Raw genomic sequence first — 26,279 nt, 5'->3', positions numbered from 1 at the left:
TCACAATCAATATATATATATGTACCTATGATCTCCATTCAGTTGCTAGAACAGCTGTGTGCCTTCCATCGAAGCCTCTCTTCTGGCTTCTGAGGTGGGGGGCAACTTCAACAAATCAGGTTCCAATGGGGAGAGAGAGGGAGCTCTTCCTTTGCTCCTGGGGCACTGGAAGCATGTGGTAGAGGTGAGGAGGGAGGAATCATGGTGGGGGCAGGAGGTGGTGTTCCAGGGACATGGGAGGAAACTGCAGTATTGCACTCCTACTTGATGGGCTTGGCCATTCATCAGCCATCATCAGCTGTCAACATGAACTGAGAACCTCCTGTGTGCAGGCTAGGCACTGGGGATGCCTCTGGAACCCCACGCAGTCTTTGCTGTCAAGGAGCTCACTGTCTCATCAAAAGAAAATAGGTAGAGTCTGTTTTCCCTTTAGCCTGAACAAGCACATTTAGGCCCTAAGGGCTCAGAGGGCTCTCCTCCCCAATCTTCCTACCCCCTTGCCCAAGGTTTGGCTAGACACAGTCAGTAATAAAAAGGATGCTTTTCAGACCAATGGATGCAGCTTTGCATGTGTTTTGCCCAGTATGCAGATGGCTGCCAGGCCGCCCTATTGAGGATTCTGTTTGCAGGAATGTGCTCTGATTCCTTAACTATAGGCTTTGGGGACCAGAAGTGGCCAGGGACTTAAAGGCAGCTGAAGTGAAGCAGCTCTTCTGCACACTCATCAGCATCAGGCTTCAAGCTTCAGTGAGGCATGGACCTGAGATAACTGCAGTGCCCCAGGTGGGATGCTGCAGTGTCCTTGGGAATACCCGTGGCTGCTGCAGGACACACTGAGCACAGTGGGCCACGGTTGGGTCTGAGCTGCCAGCTGCAGGGTGAGCTGCTGACTCACTGCTGCAGCCATGAGACCTTTAGCCACTGGAACAGCACGGGGAATTCTTTCTTACTTTAAAGGAGTATGTGATGGAGAGGAGGTCAATGGGATGATAAGTCAAAGTGTGAACCTAAAAAGCAGCTATAAAAATTTTCATAGAATTCCTGGGCAGAAATGTTTTTATCAGCCTTGGAAGAATGCAGTCATATTGGGGAAGTTATTCAATCGGTTGGTCAGCATGTATTAAACACCCATCGTGTGCCTAGCATTTATTGTGTGCTTAGATTATAAGGGGAAAATGAGGAGTAGAAGATGTTCCTTGCCCCACTTGGGGATTATGATAAGACTGGCACTTAGAGAGCCTTATTCTGTGCCAGACACAGCATTTGACGTGCGCTAGTTTATGTAATCTCACAGTAACACCATAAAAATTATCGGTATTTTAATTTATTCTACTGTAAGTTGAGAAGTTAGGATTTGAACCATGTCAGTTCAAAGTCAGAGCTCTTTACCACCATGCAATTATGTTGTTCAAGAAGTGCACACAACTGGAGAACAATACAGGAGGATTCATGGTTAAGTGCTAAATCATATTTATAATACAAGCATTTATGATGAGTCCAGAATAAATCCCTATCAATCTGCAACCCTGAGTCAGCTGAAGTGTGTAGATTTGCTTATGTTTAAGCAAATATTGAGCCTGCAGAGCAAGTTTTTGAGAAGGTGGAGGGTCAGAATGAGCACTCGTAAGGTCAGGGAGTGGCAGCTGTGGGTACCATCAAAGGGATAGCATCAGGTGACCTGCTGTGAGTCTCAGGCCACTGCATGCCCAGAATGGTCCTAACTGTTGGGGAAAACACAGAAAGATAATTACACATATTTTTGCCCTTTGAGAATTTAGTCTGGTTGGATTTACCTGATCAATTAATCAACTTAGGAATTATTAGCAAAATTAGAGGAGAATGAGGTTCATAAGGAGTTGAAGAGGGCCCATGACCATCCCATTCAGTCTTTAGTGGGTCAATATTTGTGTTAGCAAGGAGACCATGGGCCTTTTACCAGACAATACTGACAAAGACTCAAAAGCTCTTAAATGTTCCTGTGGAGATACTGACTATACATCTGTGGCAGAGCTGACCAGAGCTACCTAAGCCCTCTGGTTTCAAGGATGAGAGATAATCCTGGGCAGCTGTCAGAGAAAAATCTCTCATGAAACTGATGAAATGCCTTTGTCTTTTGGCTGGTAGAGCTGATTTTTCCAGGGACACAAATGTGCCAACTCTCTGACCCAAAGCCCAATGTCTCATACACTTCTCAGGCACTCATTTGGGCTCATGGATTTAGGTTACAGTATCTCCTTTTCTCTCTTTCTCTAGTATTTAGCTAAGGTAGTGACTGATACTATTGACCTGATCCTACTTCTGCTTTGCCCATAGTTATTAATTTTTTTTGATCCCTTTCAGGGACTCTATAGACTTTAGCTGGCTGGCTGAGTTCTGATGGGGGTTTTAGAAGCTTAAACATTGTGAGGAAGATGAAGAAATGAATAAGATCAGGTAAAGATATCTTCCTGGACAATATCCTTTGGCAGAATGCCAGAAAAGTAACAGATGAGTTCAGGAAGACTTCAAGGGCAGCATCTGAGACCCAGACCAAATCAGGGTCCCAGAAACCATGGAGAAAGCAATCTCCGTGACAGCCAAGCAGAAGGAAACTTATCAGCTCATACCTGAAAGAAGTTGCTCTGGCACTGTTTTATGGGAATGGAATTATTAAGAAGGTGGGGGTGGGTGGTTATGGGCAACGAAGAATAGATCAAGCAAAAAAATTTGAGTTGAGGCAGGGATAACCAGAGAAGACTGATAACCATGTTGACTAGTCCCAAGCTAAAGAGAATGCTGAGGCTTAAATTATAATGATCAAGTTATGTTTCTTCTATTGAAAGGTCTCTATTCAGAGAAAATAAAGTTGTTTTTGAACTGGGAGTACCTGGCTGTACCTGTTCTGTACTGAAAGAGACCGAGCAAAGTGGATTAACACAGAAGAATAAAGGGGAGAAACCAGGGCCCAATAACCTGTTATTTCAAAGTAAAACCACTGCCTTTGCGTGGTGGTGATGTAGGATTCTTTCTGTGTGGTTAGACTCACTGAGCAGCTTTCTCTTTGGGGCTCTCCTAGGCCTATTTCCTGGTGCAACCAGTGACTGAGTGAGACCCATATTCCGTGGTAGCTAAGAATTGGCTCTGGGCATGGGCTGGAAATAGAGATACTTAGAAAATTGTTAATTTCTCAGCTGGGGGTGGTGGCACATGCCTGTGATCCCAGCATTTTGGGAGGCTGAGGTGGGCAGATTGCTTGAGGTCAGGAGCTCAAGCCAGCCTGGCCAACATGGTGAAACCCCATCTCTACTAAAAATACAGAAATTAGCCAAGTGTGGTGGTGCATGTCTGTAATCCCAGCTACATGGGAGGCTGAGGCAGGAGAATTGCTTGAACCCAGGAGGCGGAGGTTGCACTGAGCCGAGATCGCACCACTGCATTCCAGCCTGGGCGACAGAATGACAGTCTGTCTCAAAAAAAAAAAAAAAAAGAAAAAAAAGAAAGAACGAAAAAGAAAAAAGAAAGAACGAAAAAGAAAATTGTTAATTTCTTCAATGCAGGGTTGTGTCTCACTCATCTCTTTATCCTCGGCACCTAAGAAAGTCCCCAACACATCATAGTAAGCCAGTTATATATGTTTATTGAGCCATTTTAAATGATTTGTGTTTTGGGATTGGCTATGTGGAAGATAAAAGATCTAAAAGACAGTGTCCTGTTTCTGTTGCCTCAGAAGTATTTCTCAGATAATAAAATATTGGCAGATTTCTGATGATTCTCAAGAAAGCTGGGAAATAGAGCTGAAAAACATGGAGGATAATAAGTTATCCCAGGAATAGAAGAAAAGAAAGTCCCTTCAAGAGAACTTATTGAGGTTTTGGTTTCTCCAAGGATAGTGTGGTATAAGGAGGCAAATTGTTGGAGCAATGTTTGCAGGAAATGTTTTCTCAACATATGAGGTGTTTGTCAGGTGGATGAGGACAGTGTGTGCAGGACGGATGTGGTACAAAAAAGCCCAGCCAGGGAACTTCCTGGGGTGGCTGTTGGTGGGTTGGTTGGGAGTTGGTGTAGCTGGGGCACAGGTGAAAGGTGGAGATGAGACTAAAAGGGCTACAGCTGTCGGTAGTATGATTCCATTTTCCTTCTAGAAAGATGACCGTGGTGGGGTGGCTCACGCCTGTAATCCCAGCACTTTGAGAGGCTGAGGCAGGCGGATCAGGAGGTCAAGAGAACTAGACCATCCTGGCCAACATGGTGAAACCCCGTCTCTACTAAAAATAGAAAAATTAGCTAGGCGTGGTGGCATGCGCCTGTAGTCCCAGCTACTTAGGAGGCTGAGGCAGGAGAATCACTTGAACCCAGGAGGTAGAGGTTGCAATGAGCCTAGATAGCGCCATTGCACTCCAGCCGGGGTGACAGACTGAGACTCCGTCTCAAAAAAAAGAAAATACCAGAAGGAGGCCAGGCGTGGTGGCTCACATGGCTCACATCGGTAGGCAGAGGTTGCAGTGAGCCGAGATCGCGCCACTGCACTCTAGCCTGGGCGACAGAGCGAGACTCCATCTCCAAACAAACAAACAAACAAACAAACAAACAAACAAACAAAAAAAAAAAAAAAAGGAGAAAGAAAGACAACCCTGGGCATAGTGTAGAAGAAGGAGAGGGGAAAGGAATGATGGGGAGGCAGCAGGTCCAGGTAGGATTCAACTGCAATAACCTGAGTGATAGCTGATAAGAACCTGAGCTGGCACAGTGTCAGCTGGCGGGAGAGGAGTCAAACTGGGAAATGAGAGGAGTTGCACAAGACTGAGCTTATCAATTGTCTGGGGCTGGGGATGACGGAGCAGAAAGAGTCTGGGAAGGTGAACGTTCAGGGTTTGAGGTCCTGCTGCAAGGGACAACATTCTTTGAAATGTTTTTATCTTAAACATTCATGCAAATTTCTATTTTTTACTTAAAAATGTACCAATGTTTGCATTTCTATGAAAATAATATGTAAAACAAGTTTACAGACCGAACTTTCCTTTCCAAAGCTTCAGAGAAAATGGACATGTAAGAAAACTGCACCATGGTCGTGTGTGTTTTCTGATGCTCCCAGCAAATACCCCTTTTGAAAAGAGTGGAAGTCTTCCATGATCTGGCAACATCTCCCCTTGTAACCTTCGTTTTGGCCAAACTGATCTATTTACGGTTAGCCTTCTCATGAATATTCTACTTCTCTGGTTTTGTATGTTTCAGATTTTCTGGTGCTTCTCCAGGCCATCTTCCAGGGCCAACTGAGATACTGCATCCTCCCTCCAGCCTTCCAGAACTATGAACCCCTTCTAGCTCCTTTCTCTGAAATTCAGCAGACTTGTTCTGCGCTGCTTTTATAATTTAACGGTAGATAAAACCATATGTAAAAAGAGCTTAAAAAAGTATTGTGACTATTATTATTATAGTGCTTCAAGGTTGTATGTTTTGTTTTTTTTCAAGCAGATTTTAAGTCCTAGAAGTCAGGGACTATGTCACTGATGTCTTTGTTGCCGCACTCAGCTCAACATATACTTTTTGGATAGATGCAGTCATTCTGTATATAGAAAACAAACTTATATTCAAGTAGAGGGAACAGATGGTAACTTTTTTCCCCCAGAATATATTTGTGACTTTAAGTTGAATGTTTATTCCCATTAAATAAACTATTTTATTTCCTCTGTAAAGCAAATTTAAATATCAGAAAGCCAGGATATCTCCTCTCTTTATGTTTTCTCCTTTGATGTGACAAGTAAAAGGTAGGGCTTGGGTCACCTTAGGTGGCTGTGATTCTGATATTGTGCAAGTGCAAGCACTTTTTCTGTCAAGCCTGCCTGAGCCCAGTTCTTAGCTTTTAGGCAGACATTTCCCTGCTTGCAAAATCAAAAGCTAAGAGAAGTATGATGGGAAATTGCTTTCTAAAGACACCCATGCAGAAGCTTGTGGCTTTCCCTGAAGGCCTCCTCTCCTTACACTAGGTTGGGTATTTCCACCATGTCACACTTTATTGTTAGTGTTGATGGCCTGGGTTCCCCAATAGTGGAAGCTCCCTGGGGGGATGTCTGTGTCTTATAAGGCAAAATCTCATCAAAGAGTGTATTGGAGTTATTTCTTGAGAGAACATACGAAGAGAAAACTGGAAAATGTACCAGAAGGAGGTAGAAGGAGACAAAGATCATTTGACACTTTTTCAGTCCACTATAGGTCTGAATCTGGTAATTATGGGTTGAGAAAATGGAGAGAAAAAATGCAGAGAATTTCTGGTGAGGCTGTTGATACAAATAGAAAGGCTGAATGAGGGAAGTCAAATAAAAAAAAGCAGAAAAGTATGGAACAAATGGATGAGGCTATGCTTTGGAGGAATCAAAACATAGTATATCAGTTAAGTGACTTTAGATTCAGAGAAGAAAATGGAGTCTTCTGAGTTCACTTCATCTCCTTTCATATCATCCTGGAACCATGTTCCAACTGGCAAGGCACTAGTTATCTACTGGATCTCTAAATCCTTTAGGAGGTGAATTTAACCTCCAAAATGTGCTTTGAATTGGTGGTTTCTTCACCATCATTATTATCGACGTCCTATGGCTGCCGTAACAATTTACCACACACTTAGTGGCTGAAAACAATACAAATGTATTATCTTATAGTTGTGTAGGCTAGAAGTCTGATATGGATCTCACTGGGCTAAAATGAAGGACTTGGTAGGGCTGCATTTCTTTCTGGAGGCTCTAGGAGAGAGAATCTGCTTCTTTGCCTTTTCCAGTTTTCAAAGGCCATCTGCAGTCCTTGACTTGTGGCCCCTTCCCCTATCTCCACATCCAGCAATGTTACAGCTCTCTGCCTGGCTTTCATGATCACATTTCTTTCTCTGATCCTTTTTTTCTGCCTCCCTTTTCCACTCTTAAGGACCCTTTGATTACTTTAGGCCACCCAGATGGTCCAGAACAGTCTCCATATTTTAAGGTGAGTTAAAAGTTTCCATCTGCAACCTTAATCCCCTTTTGCCATGCAGCCTAATGTAGTCACAGGTGCTGGGAATTAGGGAGTGGACATCTTTGGTAGGCGAGGCTTTATTCTGCTTACCACAATCCTTGGTCACCATTATCCTGACCTGGATTGCTGCAAAGCCTGAGCTCTGCAGGCATCATACAGCCAGCAAAGAGCAGAGCCAGAATGTGAATGCAGGAGTCAGGCTGCCTGCATTCATTTTCTGGCTCTGCCATTTGCTGGCTGTATGATGGATGTTAGGAAGGCAAGCCTCTCTCAGCCTCAGTCTCCTGTTAAAGGAGGACACTAATTGCACCTACCTCATGGGTTGTTATTGTTGTGAGGATTAAATATATACCTGTCACACAGGGAGCACTGTGTTGGCAATTGTTATTATTGTTACTGTTATTAGCTAGTCTCCTGGCCTCTACTCTCAACCCTCTCCACTCTATCCATACTGAAGCTAGAGTGATCTTTCTTAAACACAAGCTGATCATATTCTTCCTTTTCATGCTATGAAAATCATTTATGCTATGGTGTTTGCTCCCCAACCTCTCTACATTGAGTCATATTAGGCTATTTGAAATCTGTTGAATGGGGCAGATATTTCACATCTCTGTGTCTTTGTACACAGCACTCCTTTTGCCTGGACTTCCTTCCTCCCCTTGACTCTGTGTCCAACTTCATTCATACTTCAGAGCCAATTCTCTGAAATCCTGGGCAGAGCTGATTACCAACTGAACTCTTCTGCACCAGCTACGTATCTGTGCTCCACACCACTCACACCCGAGTGAGCCACACTGGCCTCGTAGCTTCTGCCTGGGGTCTGGCACATACTAGATACTCAAGAAAAGAGTGTTGAGAGCACTGTGCTGGGGATTTATTCTTTGCAATTTATTGGAGTGTTTTCCTCATGAATTTTTTTCTGGTGTCTCCCTTCCCATGCTGCCAGAAGCATCCATTTGCCTCAAGGAGGAATAGGGTTTCTATAACAGGAATGCAAAATGAAAACTATCTAGCTTTTGATGCCCAGAGTAGGAATTATTTTAAAACATCTTTTAGTTTTTTTTTTTTAATTTAATAGGTTTGTGAAACCAGGACTTGCCAATTAGAAAGGGCTTTTCAAAACTTCTTTGGCCTTTTTAGTGTATTAAAAGCCAGCTTAGTCGAACTAGGTCTTAGAGATTCTTCTGTAGCATAGAGGGGACACCGTTTTCTGCAATTAACCTGGGCATGAAGTTTTGTTGCCCTGAGAAGAAGAAAGACAAGTGGCAGAAGAGCATTCCAGAGAGGAAAAGAAGTGAAAATCTCCCCCTTGAGTCCTGATGAATTTTGGGAAGGAAAGAAGACATGGGGTGGTGAGAATCTTGCATCATGCTTCTACCTGGTAGATGTGGGAAAGCCAGAAGCAGAGGACATTTACATTTTCCTAGTTTCCTTTCAGGACTCTGGGAGAAAACTGCCTTGGAAGATATTCCTTGTGTCATATGGAACAGTCATGTTAGAGCAAAGCAAATGGCGAGCTACGGTTAAGCAGAGGGGGAATTTGAGCTCAGCTTCTACAGGTCTTCCTCTGCTCTCAGGTAGAATGAGAAGAATCCAGAAATTTCTTCCTGCCCTACTGAGTGATGGGCCCTACTGAGTGATCATTGATGAACAATCATCCATGAATTCCTGAAGTTGAATAACAGGAAACTGTACTTGTTTTTCAAACCACTTGGCTACTGTAAGAAGCTGCTGGTCACAAAATGCATGTTCAAAAAACCGCAGTCCTACTGGCAACCCTTGGTTTGAGAGTGCAGCAGGGATACTCACTGCTGGCAATCCTGCCATATTTACAGCTTGTGTAAAAATATAATTCTGGGAACTTCATGTTCTCTTGTCTACTTTGATGAACTCCAAATATGGTACTGCCTCACTTAAGATGGTGGGAGTTAGGAAGACGTCTACTCCAGAGTTAAAAGCATTTGCAAAGTCATTAGCAATGAGACGTCACACTTTTCTGTGCTTTGATGAAATAATTTTCCCAGTTTTCTTTTAATAAGAAAAGGTTTCCTGAGAGAATTCTTCCTCTCACCACATCATTGAACGCTTCTTGTCTGGTTGAAGCATACATGGCTTCAACCATGGGTGGACACACTGAGTGGGCACATCAGTGTCACATCTGTGACTACATTGTAGCCCATCAAGTCTTGCCATATTTAATGCCACTCCTGATGTGCACGATACATGATAGCAGACAATTGAATAACTGGTGTGAGGAATGGATACTTCAATTACTTTGGCCCCTTCAGACTCAAAGAGGTCAGCAGCTTTGGACCAAAAAGACTGTACTTCACTTAATAATTCTGGCACAAGATATTCCTTTGGAATTTCTATACATAGTTTGCTCACATCTGCCAAACCAAATAAATGGTTTAATAGGGTCCTATACTGTGGTGCAATCATTGGTGTCATGTCCAGCCTGTACACTCAACACAATTGCTGCATCATCCACACATCTGGTTAAGATTCCTGGCACATCCATCAAATTCACCAGGAGAATGAGACCATAATGGGAAACTAAACCATAGCTTGGTTTGAAACCAACAAACCTGCAGTGGGCAGCAGGATTTCTGGTCGATCCTCCAGTAGCTGATCCTAAAGCCGACATAGCAGCCGCACTCCCACCTGAGCTTCCTCCAGTTATCAGCCAGTCTGAATCTTCATTCTTGCTGTGGGGATTCTGCTTCCTCTTTTCTCTATATTATTTTGAATAACTCAGGGGTTTTTAACTGGTCCAAACACACCATCTGTTCCTCCAGATCCAATAGCAAACTCATCTAAATTTGTTTTTCCTATTAGTAGAGCTCCCTGATCCAACAACTTCGGAACTACTCTAGCATTATAAGGTGGTACATAACCTTTCAGCATATTTGATGCACATGTTGTCTCAATGCCAGATGTACTAAAGGTGTCTTTTACTGCAATAGGAATTCCATCTAAATCCCCAAGTGACTGTTCATGCTTATATCTCTTTTCTGATTCTTTAGCTTGTTTTAAGGCCACCTCTTCTGATACAGTAATGTAGGCATGTAGAAACTTGGTCTTCTTGATAAGAGAGAGACATTTTTGACAGAGCTCTGTTGGGGTAATCTGGCCTTGTTTCAGTGCTGCAGAAACTTCTCAGAGGGTCTGGCCCAGCATGGTCCTCGTGCCCAGCCTGCCACCACAGGGGCCAGGCAAGGAAGAGAAAGAGGTCACCAGTTGCTAGTGATATTACATGGGCGCAGCCATCTTTAATCGTCACTGCGGGATTCTAAAAATTTTAAAAGCCACCTAAAGAGTGTTCCCAGTTTGCAGCAGGGTTATAATTCAAAATGTCACTTGCAAGTTGGTTATTTGGAATTCACAGGGGATATCTCTACATAGAAATAGTGTACTTACTAGTGACCAGGTTTCTAGCCCAAGTATAACTTAAAATGCAGCTGAAATAGAGCATATTTGAAATAAATAGTTGAAGATCATAATGGTACAATGCCAAAGTTTTTAAAAAAAATAACAAAAAAGAAATTAAACTAAACCACGTTTATTTTGAATAGACTTTGAGGGAAAACACATTTAATTAAAAAGGGATAAGAGGTATACGAAGATCCTAAAGAGGATGTCTCAGCGACTTTCAGGGTTTCACTGGTTCTTGGTAAATCTGATTTTCACTTGAATGTCTACAGATTCCCCTTTTCTTGTTATTGCTGTTTCTCAGGCATCAATCTTGTATATTGACTATGAAAATAGATTTCACATTTTTGGGTGGGAGGGGAGACTGGGGAGAATTCCTGTTATGTTCCAGGCCTGGAATCACTTGAGATACATCAAGGGACAAAACAAAGTTTCTGTTTCTGAGAAATTTTCTTTCTTCTGGAGCTATTCAGACACCAAACTAATGAAAGACAGATATATCATAAAATATCAAGTAGTGATAAGTGCTTTGAAGAAAAAAATTGGGGTAAGAGATGAGATTTTAGATACACTAACAAAGGCAAATCTCTTTGAAGGAGCTGCTGACAGAGTTCCTCAAAGAAGTAGGGAGTAATCAATGTGGCTCTGCAGGAGGAAGGATATTCTAGGCAGAGAGAAGTGAAGCTTAAAGCCCCATGCATAGGCAGGTTCCAGGAACAGCAGAAGACCAGTGTGAGTTGGGTAGTGTGGCAAGAAGACAGCATAAAATATGGGGTCAGGGAGGTCAGACAGCCATGAAAGTACTCTGTGTCATACTCTAAGCGTGATTTTTTTTTCTATGTGTGAAGTTGTAAGTTTTTCCACGAGAATCATGAAAGACTTGTGTACGAGAGAAAGAGGTAATGGTAAAAGATGGATGAAAGTGGGAGAAAGCATTTTTTTGTCATATTTCTGAGTAAATAGATAATTTGAGATGTATTTACTCAGGGATAAATAGAAGGGGTAGAGCAGGGAACTAGTGAAGGTGGCAGGGGTCAGATAATTTCCCGAGCTGACCGCTAAATGGTGCATTTAGCCCAGGACAGCTTGGTTACTGTCCAGAGCAAGCCTGGGGTGGGGAGGAACAGAGCAAAACCACAAATTTACTTAGACTAAGAAAGTTTATGCTTCAGTGTAAAAACTTGTCACTTGCTGAAATCATGGGAAATAATTTTCCTAAGATAGAAGATAGTGAAAATTATGAGTAATTTACACAACCTTTATTGTTTTGATAACACTAATGTTCCTTCCTGCTTCCACATCTTTTTATAGGAATGAAGAGGGAGCTAAGACTTCCAGGTGCTCTAGATAATACCACCCCACCCCAGAACAACCACATGATTTACAGGAGAAGTGGAAGGGGGACTGAAAGTCTGTGTGCTCCTGCCAAGACTCCAGCCCCTTCTTCCTCAACATACACAGCCTCTCCATGACCATCAGACCACAAGGCCTGACATCCTCTGGTTCTTGATCCCATTTTGCATGAGTTACTACAAGAATTCTTGGACTCTCAGGTCCTCCTCAGCCTTAGACTCTAACTCTCATAAGGGTCTCTGCAGGTTATGGCAATGGAGCCTCCCCATCTGCTTGCTCTGCTTTCTGATTCTCCATAGCACTTACGGCTCCTGCCATTTATATAGCTTATGTATGTTAGTGGGAGCTCTATGCAGGCAGAGGTTTGTGTCTGTTTTGTTTACTTCTGTATTCCCAGGGCATAGAACAGTGACAAACAGCATTTAATAAATATTTGTTGAAAGGTTAAATATTATTTACTTGGAAGAACAAGGCCTGATCTAAGCAGACCCGTGCATGCATGAGAAATGGAATACAGGATTTTCAAGAGCTTCTGCAGGCAAGGAGACTAAGTATTTCCTGCCACCTGCCAACTTTCTCTGTTTCCTTTGATCCCAAAGACCCTGTGGAGTTCTTATTGAAAGGATGGTTTAAATGACAACTTTCACATGATCTCTGAGAGCTGTGCAATAGTTGGCATTTGCCTGCAGGCTCTCCACCAAGGGAGGCTTGTTAGCCTAGAATGGGGTTACCACAGGGGATTGTACAATCTAATTTTCTGAGTGTCTTGGGATGTTGCTCCTCTCCCCACTCAGACAAGGAAGGCATTATAATATAAGCCTTTGTATCATCTCTTTCACATCCTAATAATCAGTACAGGGAGTCCCCCTGCCCCTCAGGTGACATTAAAAGTGCTCAGTTTGTATAACTTGCATAAGGTCCATGTGGCTTCTGCCCTCCCCACTACTCAGAGGCTACTTGAGAGGCTGCAGGGAAACACCCAGCTGTGGGAGTATGGCCTGCCCATGAACCCTTTAGCATGTTCCTTCCCCTTAAGTTTAGCTGCTTTATAGACTGTGAGCACCTTGAGGGCAGGTCTGGGTCTTGACCATCTTTGTAGCTCCGCAAACCAAGTTCAATCCCCCAAGCTCCCACTGCCAACCCAAGGTAGTTTTGTTGGTCTACAGCAAATGGTAAACTTGACTGATATTGGCATGGTGATGACTTTCAGTTTTAATAGGGAGTGTCACATTTTGGCAGCAGGCATTGTAGTACCTAGGACCCTGCCTATGAGGACATTCCTTCTGCCTCTTGACTTGCTCCATTTGCTTTGTGTTGTGTCTAATGCATTGCACTTAAGTCAGAACAGCTGGGTGGATCTCTATAGAATATTTTTTATTTAATGTTTTTTGAGAACCGGCTGGGAGAGTGCTGCTTGAAAGCACACAGGCCATGTCTATTTTCTTTCAACATCTACAACTTACAGAAAGAAGCTAGATCACAGGCACATGGAAGCTAAACTCTTCCTTTTCTAATGTAAACAGGCCTTTTCATCTGCTTTCTTTCTTTGTGAACAGAGAGATCTGTAAGTGACATGGGTGAGTGATGGCAACAGTTGGCTCCCTAGGTGGTCTGATGGTGACAGTGACTCTGCTGGCACCTTGTGATAATTTGGATACTCTTTCCCAGTTTGTGAACATCCTTCTTTCTCCCTCCAGCAACTTGACCATTTCACTGCAGTTAGCACTTCCAGAAAGGGATAAACCAAGTAAGGGAGGTGGACAGCAAATGAGTCAATTGTGCTGCAAGTTGGTCATTCCAAAAACATGTGCAACAAGAGGGAGAGGCTGAAATTAATGGCCAGGATAATGATTTGAGATTATTTATGGCACAGTGCTTCCCATTGAATTAGGTTGAATAATTCTTTTTTTTTTCATTAGCTCAGAGGGCCTTATAGGTATATCTGTCACAACAACAGTTCATTGAGGTGGGAGAAGAATGTTGTTTCTATCATTGCAGGAATGATGACAACCTCGTACATATCCCCTTTCTTTTTATGTAATATCCTCCAAAGTGGGGTACAAGCATTCCTTCTGTATGATAATTTACTGGAGCACAGGAGTAAAATATTAGAGTTTCTATTTATTTCTTATCTAAAATAAGAAAGAAATTAAGCTCTAAAAATATATACTATATGGGTTGACAGTGACTTACATATAAAATTTACAAGTAAATATATTTTGGGGGCACATGCTCAAAAGTTTTTACTCATGGGGTGGATGATCAAAAAACTTTGGACACAATGATATAAATAATCATGAGGAGAAAAACCCGTTGGAATATTAGAAGTTTCTCTGAATCAGGTAGTATTCAAAAGAGGAAAGATATGTTCATGTAAGTCATTATTATAACAACAAAATTTAAAATTGTAACTCAGGGATTCTCATCCCAGAAATATTACTGCATATTACCTTAAAGCTCATGTCAAGACAAGATGTCAAGACAGAAATTTAAACATGTCATGAAAAGGGCAAATAAAATTGACTCAAGTTGTGATTTGAATATGGAGAATGACAGAAGAGTTTCTGAGACACACTGTGGGGAAGGTGTAGCAAAATGGTCCCTAAAGGAGAGGTCTTAGTCTCATGTGCAGGCACCAGAGGTGTCTTGTGCAGGGAGCACTTGGTAAGTGAAGCATTGCTGTGCCATCCCTGCAATAGCACCAGTGATAGCCAGTCAGGATGGCCTTGCAAGAGCTGAGCCCCCTTTTCTCCTGCCCTTTCTCTTGTCAACCTTTTCTTCTTCTTATTCTATTGAAAGGCACATTTGCCATTACTTGTTGGGGTATCTGCTGAGAGGAGATATGTACCTAAGAGATTAGACCAAATATATCATGATATTCTTAACAGACTGAGAGTTCAGTGGGAATATTAAAAAGCAGGCCAGACACAAAGGCTGATTTTTCTATTACTGCCTTACTCCAAGACCATTCCATTCGGTTGAACTCTGCAAGTCAACTAATGCACAGCTTATCTCTCTGGCTGGAAAAGGGCTGCAGTTTTATCTTTTGGGAAATGCTAAAAAAAGTCTCACTCACTATTTTAAACTTGAGTTCTCCTAAGTAAGTGAAATAAGTCTTTGTTATAGATATTGAAGCTGGATGACTCCTCCCCATGGCCTGGTGTGGACTCCCTCTCTAGAAGGCATAACTATTGCTGGGTTAGCTGACTCAGAGGTTCATATACTCTCTGGCTGTGGGTCATTCTCTCTTCTGCTCTTTCAAGGGTCCTTAAGTAGGGAAGAATCAGAGTGGGAAACTGCTGGGTAGTGTTCCATCAAGGCAGCTATGGGAATGTTTGGGCCAAAGGAAGGTGGCTGAAGACATGGAGGGCAGGGGGCCAGTGTACAGGGAAGACCTAGTGGGGTCAGGACTGGTGTCAAGGCCAAGGCCAGTTATTGCACCCAGTCATGTATTCCTCATTGATGCCTTTATACAAAATGACAAATGTATACAAAATGACATGCTGGAAGCCAGCCAGCATTAGGATACAGGGACTTATGCCCCCTTTTCTGTGTTCTACTAGTTTGCTAGACTTTCATCTTTATTTTTGATATTTTTCTCCTCAAATCACTGGAGAGACTTTGAAATATGCAAGAAGTATCTCTTTTTTCAAATTCCATCTCTTGCCATCAGCATGAGGACCACTTTTGGCTTACGGACAGTCTGTAAGACATGTGGCATGTGTTGGTGACTTTCTTGTCCTTGCAAAGTCACAGGAATGTCACTGCCTGGATAGGCTTAGGAATCACAGCTCTGGCTTAATACCTGCTCTTTCTCTCCATCTATCTGGGGATGTTTGATGACTTTTCAGTGTAGAATGCAAACAAATGAAGATGTATCTAAGATGCCTTTGTTTAGCAACTGGCTGGCTATTTTATCATGGCTTTAAATTTAGCTTTTTACTAATGACTATGTGCATTTGGGAGGAAAGGCTGGCTTTGCAGGTAAGAAAGCAGCTGTGTGTGTCTTGTTTAATGCCTTTATCATATTGTCCTCTACAATCAAACTTCTTTTTCATTAGCTACAGAAATGTTTGAAATTAAGCCTATATTCAGGGCACGACTGAGCACTTCAGAGGATTCAAAGAAGTAGGAGCCACAATTTCTTTTTTAGAAATTTCTTTCTTTTCTTTCCTTCTTTCCTTCCTTCCTTCCTTCCTTCCTTCCTTCCTTCCTTCCTTCCTTCCTTCCTTCCTTCCTTCCTTCCTTCCCTTCTTTCCTTCTTTTCTTTTCTTTCTTTCTTTCTCTCTCTTTCTTTCTTTCTTTCTTTCTCTTTCTTTTCTTCTTTCTTTCTTTCTTTGACTTTCTGGAATGCCAGATAAGTAAGACACCCATGGGGAGCCATGGGCGGCTTCTGAGGAGAAAAGTCTCCTTATTGCCTTCATGGCTGTATGCCCCGAGAGCATAACGGCTCAGTGGCATGCCACAGGTTGCTCAGGGAAATAACACTGCCTTGAAGCAGTGGAATATAACCAAACATCTTGGCTCCTTCTGAAACCTACTCCCACCCATTTCAGTCCCGATAAGTTAAAGATCTTAAGTAGTTTAGACACACACCTTTGCTCCAGGAAATTCACAGAAACCACCACTGCTATACATCTTATTGAATGACTCACAAGTTCTCCTTCACTGATTAATCCTTTTCCTCATCCCTTCCTACCCTCCCATTTGCCCTAAGAACAAAGAGCGTAAACCAATAAATTGGGTGGAGGCTGAGAGCTTGGGGGCATGAGCAAGCCTCCGAGGCTCCGGTCCTCTGGACCCACCTTTTAAACTCTTATTCTGTCTCTTTCTAAATCTTTTGTCTCTGCTGGACTCGGGGTACCTGCTGGGTGGTGTGGGGCTGTGGGGCTGGTTTCTCCAACTGTCTTTCTTTCTTTCTTTCTTTTTCTCTTTATCTTTCTTTCTTTCTTTCTTTCTTTCTTTCTTTCTTTCTTTCTTTCTTTCTTTCTTCCTTCCTTCCTTCCTTCCTTCCTTCCTTCCTTCCTTCCTTCCTTCCTTCCTTCCTTTCTTTCCTCCCTCCCTCCTTTCTTTCTTTTCAAACGAAACTATTTCTTTTCAAACGAAACTATTCACTCTGATGATAGTTTCATTTGCTGTGCAGAAGCTCTTTAGTTTAATGAGATCCCATATGTCAATTTTGCCTTTTGTTGCAATTGCTTTTGGTGTTTTTGTCATGAAGCCTTGCCCATGCCTTTGTCCTGAATGGTATTGCCTAGGTTTTCTTCTAGGGTTTTTATGGTTTTGGGTTTTACATTTAAGTCTTTAATCCATCTTGAGTTAATTTTTGTATAAGGTGCAAGTAAGGGGTCCAGTTTCAGTTTTCTGCATATGGCTAGCTGGTTTTCCTGGAACCATTTTGTTGAATAGGAGATCCTTTCCTCATTGCTTGTTTTTGTCAGGTCTGTCAAAGATCAGATGGTTGTAGATGTGTGGTGTTATTTCTCAAATCTCTTTTCTGCTCCATTGGTCTACATGTCTGTTTTGGTACCAGTACCATGTTGTTTTGGTTACTGTAGCCTTGCAATATATTTTGAAGTCAGGTAACATAATGCCTCCAGCTTTGTTCTTTTTGCTTAGGATTGTCTTGGCTATACAGGGTCTCCTTTGATTCCATATGAAATTTAAAATAGTTTTTTTCTAATTCTGTGAAGAATGTCAATGGGAGTTTGATGGGAATAGCATTGAATCTATACATTACTTTGGGCCATATGGCCATTTTCATGATATTGATTCTTCCTATCCATGAGGATGGAATGTTTTTCCATTTGTTTGTGTCCTCTCTTATTTCCTTGAGCAATGGTTTGTAGTTCTCCTTGAAGATGCCCTTCACTTCCCTTGTTAGCTGTATTCCTAGGTATTTTATTCTGTTTGTAGCAATTGTGAGTGGGAGTTGATCTATGATTTGGCTCTCTGCTTGAATATTGTTGGTGTAAAGGAATGCTTGTGATTTTCTCACACTGATTTTATATCCCATGACTTTGCTGAAGTTGCTTATCAGTTCGAGAAGTTTTTGGGCTGAGATGATGGGATTTTCTAAATATAAAATCATGTTGTCTGCACACAGAGACAACTTGACTTCCTTTCTTCTTATTTGAATATCATTTATTCCTTTCTCTTGCCTGATTGCCCTGGCCAGAACCTCCAATACTATGTTGAATAGGAGTGGTTAGAGAGGGAATCTTTGTCTTGCACTGGTTTTCAAAGGGAATGCTTCCAGCTTTTGCCCATTCAATATGATATTGGCTGTGGGTTTGTCATAAATATTTCTTATTATTTAGAGATATGTTCCATTACAACCTAGCTTACTGAGAGTTTTTTTAACATGAATGGATGTTGAATTTTATCAAAGGCCTTTTCTGCATCTATTGAGATAATTTTGTGGTTTTTGTCTTTGGTTCTGTTTACATGATGGATTACATTTATTGATTTGCATATGTTGAACCAGCCTCGCATCCCAGGGATGAAACAAATTTGATAATGTTGGATAAGTTTTTTGATGTGCTGCTGGATTCTGTTTGCCGGTATTTTAATGAGGATTTCACCTCAAGGTTCATCAGGGATATTGGCCTGAAGATTTCTTTTTTTTTGTTGTGCCGCTTCCTGGTTTTGGTATCAGGATAATGCTGGCTTCATAAAATAAGTTAGGGAGGTGTCCCTCCTTTTCAATTTTCTGGAATAGTTTCAGAAGGAATGGTACCAGCTCTTCTTTGTATTTCTGGTAGAATTCAGCTGTGAATCCATCTGGTCCTGGGCTTTTTTTGATTGGTAGGCTATTAATTATTGCCTCAATTTCAGAGCTTGTTATTAGTCTATTCAGGGATTCAACTTCTTCTGGTTTAGTTTTAGTAGAATGTATGCGTCCAGGAATTTATCCATTTCTTCTAGATTTTCTAGTTTATTTGCATAGAAATGTTTATAATATTCTCTGATGATAGTTCGTATTTCTTTGAGGTCAGTGGTGATATCCCCTGTATCATTTTTCATTGCGTCTATTTGACTCTTCTCTCTCTTCTTATTAGTCTAGCTAGAAGTCTATTTTGTTAATTAAAAAAAAAACACAGCTCCTGGATTTGTTGATTTTTTTTTTGGAGGGTTTTTCATGTCTCCATCTCCTTCAATTCTTCTCTGATCTTAGCTATTTCTTGTTTTCTGCTAGCTTTTGGATTAGTTTGCTCTTGCCTCTCTAGCTCTTTTAATTGTGACATTAGGGTGTCAATTTGAGATCTTTCCAGCTTTCTGATGTGGGCATTTAGTGCTATAAATTTCCCTCTAAGCACTGCTTTGCTGTGTCCCAGAGATTCTGGTATGTTGTCTCTTTGTTCTCATTGGTTTCAAAGAACTTATTGATTTCTGCCTCAATTTCATTATTTACCCAGGAGTCATTCAGGAGCAGGTTGTTCAATTTCCGTGAAATTCTGTGGTTTTGAGTGAGTTTCTTAATCCTGAATTCTAATTCTATTGCACTGTGGTCTGAGAGACTGTTTGTTATGATTTCCGTTCTTTTACATCTGCTGAGGAGTGTTTTACTTCCAATTATGTGGTCGATTTTAGAATAAGTGCCATGTAGCACCGAGAAAAATTTATATTCTGCTGATCTGGGGTAGAGAGTTCTGTAGATTTCTACTAGGTCCACTTGATCCAGAGCTAAGTTCAAGTCTTGAATATCCTTTTTAATTTTCTGTCTCATGGATTTGTCTAATACTGACAGTAGGGTGTTAAAGTCTCCCACTATTATTGTGTGGGAGTCTAAGCCTCTTTGTAGGTCTCTAAGAAATTGTTTTATGAATCTGGGTGCTCCTGTATTGGGTGCATGTATATTCAGAATAGTTAGATTTTCTTGTTGAATTGTTCACTTTACTATTGTGTAATGTCCTTCTTTGTCTGTTTTGATCTTTGTTGGTTTAAAGTCTGTTTTGATGGAGACTAAGATTACAACCCCTGCTTTTTTTTGCTTTCCATTTGCTTGGTAATTTTTCCTCCATGCCTTTATTTTGAGCCTGTGTGTGCCTTTGCATGTAAGATGGGTCTCCTGAGTACAGCACACTGATAGGTCTTGACTCCTTATCCAATTTGTCAGTCTGTGTCTTTTAATTGAGGCATTTAGCCCATTTACATTTAAGGTTAATATTGTTATGTGTAAATTTGATCCTGTCATCATGATGCTATTTGGTTATTTTGCACACTAGTTGATTCAGTTTCTTTGTAGTGTCATTGGTCTTTATATTTTGATATGTTTTTGCAGTGGCTGATACCAGTTTTTCCTCTCCATATTTAGTGCTTCTTTCAGGAGCTCTTGCAGGGCAGTCCTGATGGTAATGAAATTCTTCAGCACTTGCTTGTCTGGAAAGTATTTTGTTTCTCCTTCGCTTATGTGAAGCTTAGTTTGGCTGGATATAAAATTCTGGGTTGAAAATACTTTTTTTTTTTTTAGAATGTTGAATATTGGCCCCCAATCTCTTCTGACTTGTAGGGTTTCTGCTGAGAGGTCCACTGTTAGTCTGATGTGCTTCCCTTTGCAGGTGACCTGACCTTTCTCTCTGGCTGCCCTTAACAGTTTTTCCTTCATTTCTACCTTGGAGAATCTGATAATTACGTTTCTTGGGGTTGAACTTCTCGTGGAGTATCTTAACGGTGTTATCTGTATTTCCTGAATTTGCATGTTGGCCTGTCTTGCTAGGTTGGGGAAGTTCTCCTGGAAAATATCCTGAAGTGTGTTTTCCAGCTTGTTTCCATTCACCTCATCTCCTTCTGGTACTCTAATCCATCATAGGTTTGGTGTTTTTATGAAGTCCCATATTTCCTGGAGGCTTTGTTCACATTTCATTCTTCATTCTTTTCATTCTTTTTTTCTCCATTGTCTGCATGTCTTATTTCAGTAAGGTGGTCTTCAAACTCTTATATCCTTTCTTCTGCTTGATTGATTTGGCTGTTGATACTTGTGTATGGTTCACTCGTGCTGTGTTTTTCAGCTCCATCAGGTCGTTTATGTTCCTCTCTAAACTGGTTATTCTAGCTAGCCATTTATCTAACCTTTTATCAAGGTTCTTAGCTTCTTTGCATTGGGTTAGAACATGGTAGGAGCCACAGTTTCTATCCTCAGTGTGCTTACAGTTGGGGAAATAAGACATTTTGGAGCAGGAGAAAGAGTGAGGGCTTTGAAGTTTGACAAACTTGAGTCTGTATTTTATAATCTGTAAAGTAGAAATAATAATTTATACCTTGCAAAGTGATTTTGTGATAAAGAAACACAAGATGTAAATGTTTGAATACTATTAGACATTATCATTATTAAAAACAGATGATCTTGCAAGCATATCTGTGAAATGCTGACCAACAGCACAAAGAAAGATGACAATCAGAGGGAGGTGGAAGCTGGTTGGGAAAGGCTCCATAAAAGAAGATTGTTGTGTTGTCATTGATATTGTTGAGAGGAAGGACACCATGTGTGTCTTCCTTCATTGCTTATCTCACACAATGCTGCTGTTGCTAATGGACAGGTTGGATCCTGCTGTCCTTGAGAAATGGACTATGTCCAGTACTCCACATATGTCCCCCTGGGAGTTCATGAGGAGGTTCACCTGTGTAAGAGCAGGAGCGGAGCCACTCAGGCCTGTTGTAGGCATCACAGTTGGTAGAGAATAGAAAAGAGTCAGAGAAAGGGGGAAAGTGTGCAGAGAACTTCAGGTGTCTGAGACAACTGCCCAAGGGCAGGGGAGGGGGAAAAGGGCCCAGGGGAGAGGGAGTGCAGTAGAGAGATGGCCCCTCTGCCACCTTCTCACCAGACCACCTTTGCTGTGTTTCTGGGCCAAGGGTCTTGCCTTCACCTTCCTTTTCCATCCTTCTATCCTTCTATCCAGGAGGATTGGGAGAAAATCCTTGTTAAGAAAAGGTCTCTTGGCCAGGTGTGGTGGCTCACACGTGTAAACCCAGCACTTTGGGAGGCTGAGGTGGGTGGATCATGAGGAGATCGAGACCACCTTGGCCAACATGGTGGACCCTGTCTCTAAAATACAAAATTTAGCTGGGCATGGTGGTGTGCGTCTGTAGGCCCAGCTACTTGGGAGGCTGAGGCAGGGGAATTGCTTGAATCTGGGAGGCGGAAGTTTCAGTGAGCCGAGATTGTGCCACTGAAATCCACCCTGATGACAGAGTGACACTCTGTCTCAAAAAAAAAGAAAAGAAAAGAAAAGAAAAAAAAAGGTCTGCTGAGGAACACTTTAGATAGCCCATATGCAGGAGGTAGTCCAGCATTCCTCATGTGTTGCCATTCTTTTTTCTTGTATTTTCATCCACACATCCTTTCCTTTACCTCTTTCTACTCAGTTTTGTTCCTCTTCTCTCTCAGGGTCAAGGATAAGAGAGGAGAAAGAAGAGAAAGAGTGAAACAGAGGGAAGGCAGCATAAGTGTGGTTATATCTAGTTTCCCTCTTGGGTGCTGGGCTGCTGGGAAAACTGGCACTTCCAGTGAATTCCTTCAGGGTTATGGAGACTGAATATCTTAATTAAGTGAGGTTGCCTTTTAAAAAAGCCACTTGGATCCATTTTTATTGTGGTCTATAGTGCTTATTTCTTTGGTGTACAAATCTGATGGGAGAAGATCCATCAAAAGAAAGGGGAAAGGATAGAGGAGGAAAGAATGAGAGATGGGGCACTCTTGGTAGTGTGTCAACCAAGCCCTGGCTGCCTCAGGTACTGATTTGCACCCCTCCACTCCCTCCTTTACCATCCAGCCTGGGGACCCCCATGCATGCCATGTGCTTCTCAAATCTGCCTCTGCTTTCTTTCCAGGAGCCTTATTTCAACGCAACAACTTAGAGTTATTTCCTTCTCCTGTATTACTTTATTCCATCTTGACTTTCTCCCACTGTAGCAATGATCACACTGTAGTATATTAATTATCTTTTGGTTGCCTTTCCCGCTCAGTAGACCATAGTCTTGTTGGGTGGAGGGACTGTGCCTTTTTCTTGTTGCATGCATGTACTGGACACTCTGGTGATATTTGCTAAATGTTAAATGAGTGAGCAAATCCTGCCATGTATAACCTGGCACTCATTTACCTTATTCCCCATCTCCTGAAACCTGGTTCATTTCCCATTTCACTAGCACAATCTTCTCTGGTGTCCAGTGTGAGAGTTGGCGTAGAGTTCAGCTAGCACCTGCAGAGCCTTCCTGAGACTCCATTCTCAGAACAATCACACAATGTGGTCATAATGAGCCAATGTCTTTTCTTTTTTTAATAGTTTAAACTTTAATTTTACATTCAGGGGTCCCATGTGCAGATTCGTTATATGGGGATTGTATTAGTCCGTTCTCATGCTGCTAATAAAGACATACCTGAGACTGGGTAATTTATAATTGAAAGAGGCTTAATTGACTCACAGTTCAGCATGGTTGAGGAGACCTCAGGAAACTTACAATCATGGCGGAAGGGGAAGCAAACACATTCTTCTTCACATGGCGGCAGCAAGGAGAAGTGCTGAGAAAAAGGGGGAAAAGTCCCTTATAAAACCATCAGATCTCGTAAGAATTCACTCACTATCACGAGAACAGCATGGAGGTAACTGGCCCCATGATTCAATTACCTCCCACCAGGTCCCTCCCATGACATGTGGAGATTATAGGAAATACAATTCACGATGAGATTTGGGTGGGTATATGTATATAGATATACCATATCAGGTATAGTGTGTGATGCTGAGGTATGAGGTATGATTAATCCTGTCACTCAGACAAGTGAGACAGAACCCAGTGGTTAGTTTTTCAAACCTTATTCCCCTTTCCTCCCCTCTCTAGTAGTCTCCAGTGTCTATTGTGGCCATCTTTATGTCCAATGTTTAGCTCCCACATATAAGTGAGAACATGTAGTATTTGGTTTTCTGTTCCTGAGTTAATTTGCTTAAGATAATGGCTTCCAGCCACATCCAAGTTGCTGCAAAAGACATGGTGCATTTAGTGCTGCAATGAACATGCAAGTACATGTGTCCTATTTATTTTCTTTTGGATGTATACCCAGTAATGGAATTGCTGGGTTGAATGGTTAAGTTCTTTGAGAAATCTCCAAACTGCTTTCTACAATGGCTGAACTAATTTATATTCCCACCAACAGTATATAAGCATCGCCTTCTCTCCACAGCCTTGACAGCATCTATTGTTTTTGACTTTTCATGTAATGACCCATAGGCTCAAAGTAAAGGGTCAGAGAAAGACCTATCATGCAAATGAAAAACAAAAAAGAGCAGGGGTTGCTATTCTTATGTCAGATAAAACAGGCTTTAAACTAATAACAGTAAAAAAGGACAAAAAAGGGCATTACATAATGATAAAGATTCCAATTCAACAGGAAGACTTAGCTATCCTAAATATATATGCATCCAATATTGGAGCACCCAAACTCATAAAATAACTACTTCTAGACCTATGAAAAGACTTAGACAGCTACACAATAATAGTGGGGGACTTCAACACCCCACTGACAGTGTTAGAAAGATCACTGAGCAGAAAACTAACAAAGAAATTCTGGACTTAAACTTGACACTTGACCAATTGGACCTAATAGACACCTATAGAACACTTCATCCATCACCCACAGAATACGCATTCTTCTCATCTGCACACAGACACAGAACATACTCCAAGATCAACCACATGCTTGGCCATAAAACACGTCTCAAAAAATTAAAAAAAAATCAAAGTTATACTGACCATAATCTCAGACCACAGTGGAATAAAAACAAAAATCAATACCAAAAAGATCTCTTGAACCACACAATTCATGAAAATTAAATAACTTGCTCCTAAATGACTTTTGGGTAAACAACAAAATTAATACAGAAATCAAAAAAATTCTTTGCAATAAATGAAAACAGAGACACATCATACCAAAATCTCTGGGATGCAGCAAAAGCAGTGTTAAGAAGAAAGTTTATAGTGCTAAATGCGTACTTCAAAAAGTTAGAAAGGTCTCAAATTAAACATCTAACATCACACCGAGAGGAACTAGGAAAACAAGGCCAGTGCCTTTACCTTGTAGCCCCAAAGAAGTCTGACCTCAAGAATTGGAATGTAGGATTTTTGAGGGAAACGGTGAGCCTGAAAGCAGTTAGGAAGTAACCTAATTCTCTAGCCACTCACAGAGGGTGCAAAATCTCAGACCAGCAAACAAGGCAGGGCAGAAAGGCACACACTATATATCAACAGGCCATGGATGGTCGTCACCATTCAGACTCTCCAATATTCCTTGTTAACAAGCTGAAATCAGATGATCCTCATTTTCACTTGAGCCCAGGGTTATAATTTCTTGGAAAGTGCAAAGGGAGGCAAACTATAATGGGAAGGAAGAGCAAGTCAACATGAATCTGAGGAAGGGGAATTGCTTTTCATTCTGGTTTTTGAACAGGTGGTGGTCAGAGCTGGCAGAAAGCCCAGGATATGTCAGCAGTCCTGGAAAAGAGATGTTCTTGTTGTAAATCTCATGTTGATTCTTGCCCCTCCCTCTCCACCTCCCACTCTTACACACGCTCACGCTTCTTAGTAAGTACACTGGAGCTACCTCCCCCATGCCCCACAGCACATTGTACCTCTGCTAGCACAGGGATCACATTCTGGCTTACAGTGGTTGTGGGTGTCTCTGTCTCTTTCTCTCAACACAAACATATTGGAGTTTCTCACTCATTGACATTTCTGCACCAGTGCCTGCAGACAGTTTTCCTCACTGTGAGGACTCTAAATACTTTCATTTACTGGAATTAGATTTACCCTTTTGGCTAAGGTGTCATATGGACAGGGGAATTACCAAGTCCAAGAGTAGTTTTGGCTTCCTGATGGGAAAGAGTTGTTGTATAACAGGAATCCTACCTAGGCCTCCTATTGCTCATTCCCAAGACAATTTCTTAGGCCCATCTTTGTCTTCCCAAATTGCCCTTATTTTTTGCCACTGCCAAGGCCCTATGGTCTCAGCTTGCTTCTCTCTCCTTTTAGGCCATTCTCCTTGCTTTGTCCCTTGGTACGCTTTAAACTTAACAGTTCCCTAAGACTGGTTCCAGAGCAAGGTCCTGCTTCCCTGCTATGTCTCATAGAGAAGTGAAACCTCTCTTGCTGCTTTTCATAGGGGAGAGAGACTGGGTCAAAAACAAAACAGAGAATCATGCAAAGCTGGTCTTTAATTCCTGACTGCATCATAAGACAGACTAGAAACTCTGGTGAAGTCTGTGATTTGCTCTTATCCATGAGGATGAGACTCTCTCAACTCCCTTCTTAAATACAGGCTGGAGGATAAAACTGAGGTCCTGCAGTTTGCATAATAGCTGACATCTATTGAGAATCTACTGACTACTAGGAACTATATAAGTTGTTTACATACTATTTTGTTTACTTTTTCAATTAACCACATGAGATAAATACTATTGTAGTTGCATTTTGTCAATACAGTAACTGAGCCTTAAAGAGATTAAGTTACATGTTCAAAATCCCCTAGC

The 26,279-nt window shown here is 41.6% G+C and overlaps 1 protein-coding gene and 1 pseudogene across 7 annotated transcripts in view; one reads left to right on the top strand and one right to left on the bottom strand.

The window, feature by feature from the left end:
• Window positions 1-26,279, top strand: part of LOC100978961 (lymphotactin) — a 231,275-nt gene that overhangs the window by 89,056 nt on the left and 115,940 nt on the right. The gene's annotated exons all lie outside the window — the stretch shown is intronic.
• Window positions 7,579-10,681, bottom strand: LOC100994678 (glutamyl-tRNA(Gln) amidotransferase subunit A, mitochondrial-like; annotated as a pseudogene).

Source organism: Pan paniscus, chromosome 1 (assembly GCF_029289425.2).
Source record: "Pan paniscus chromosome 1, NHGRI_mPanPan1-v2.0_pri, whole genome shotgun sequence".
NCBI classification, from domain to species: domain Eukaryota; kingdom Metazoa; phylum Chordata; class Mammalia; order Primates; family Hominidae; genus Pan; species Pan paniscus.
Note: the sequence above shows the minus strand (reverse complement) of the source record. Positions and strands in the feature narration are given on the sequence as shown.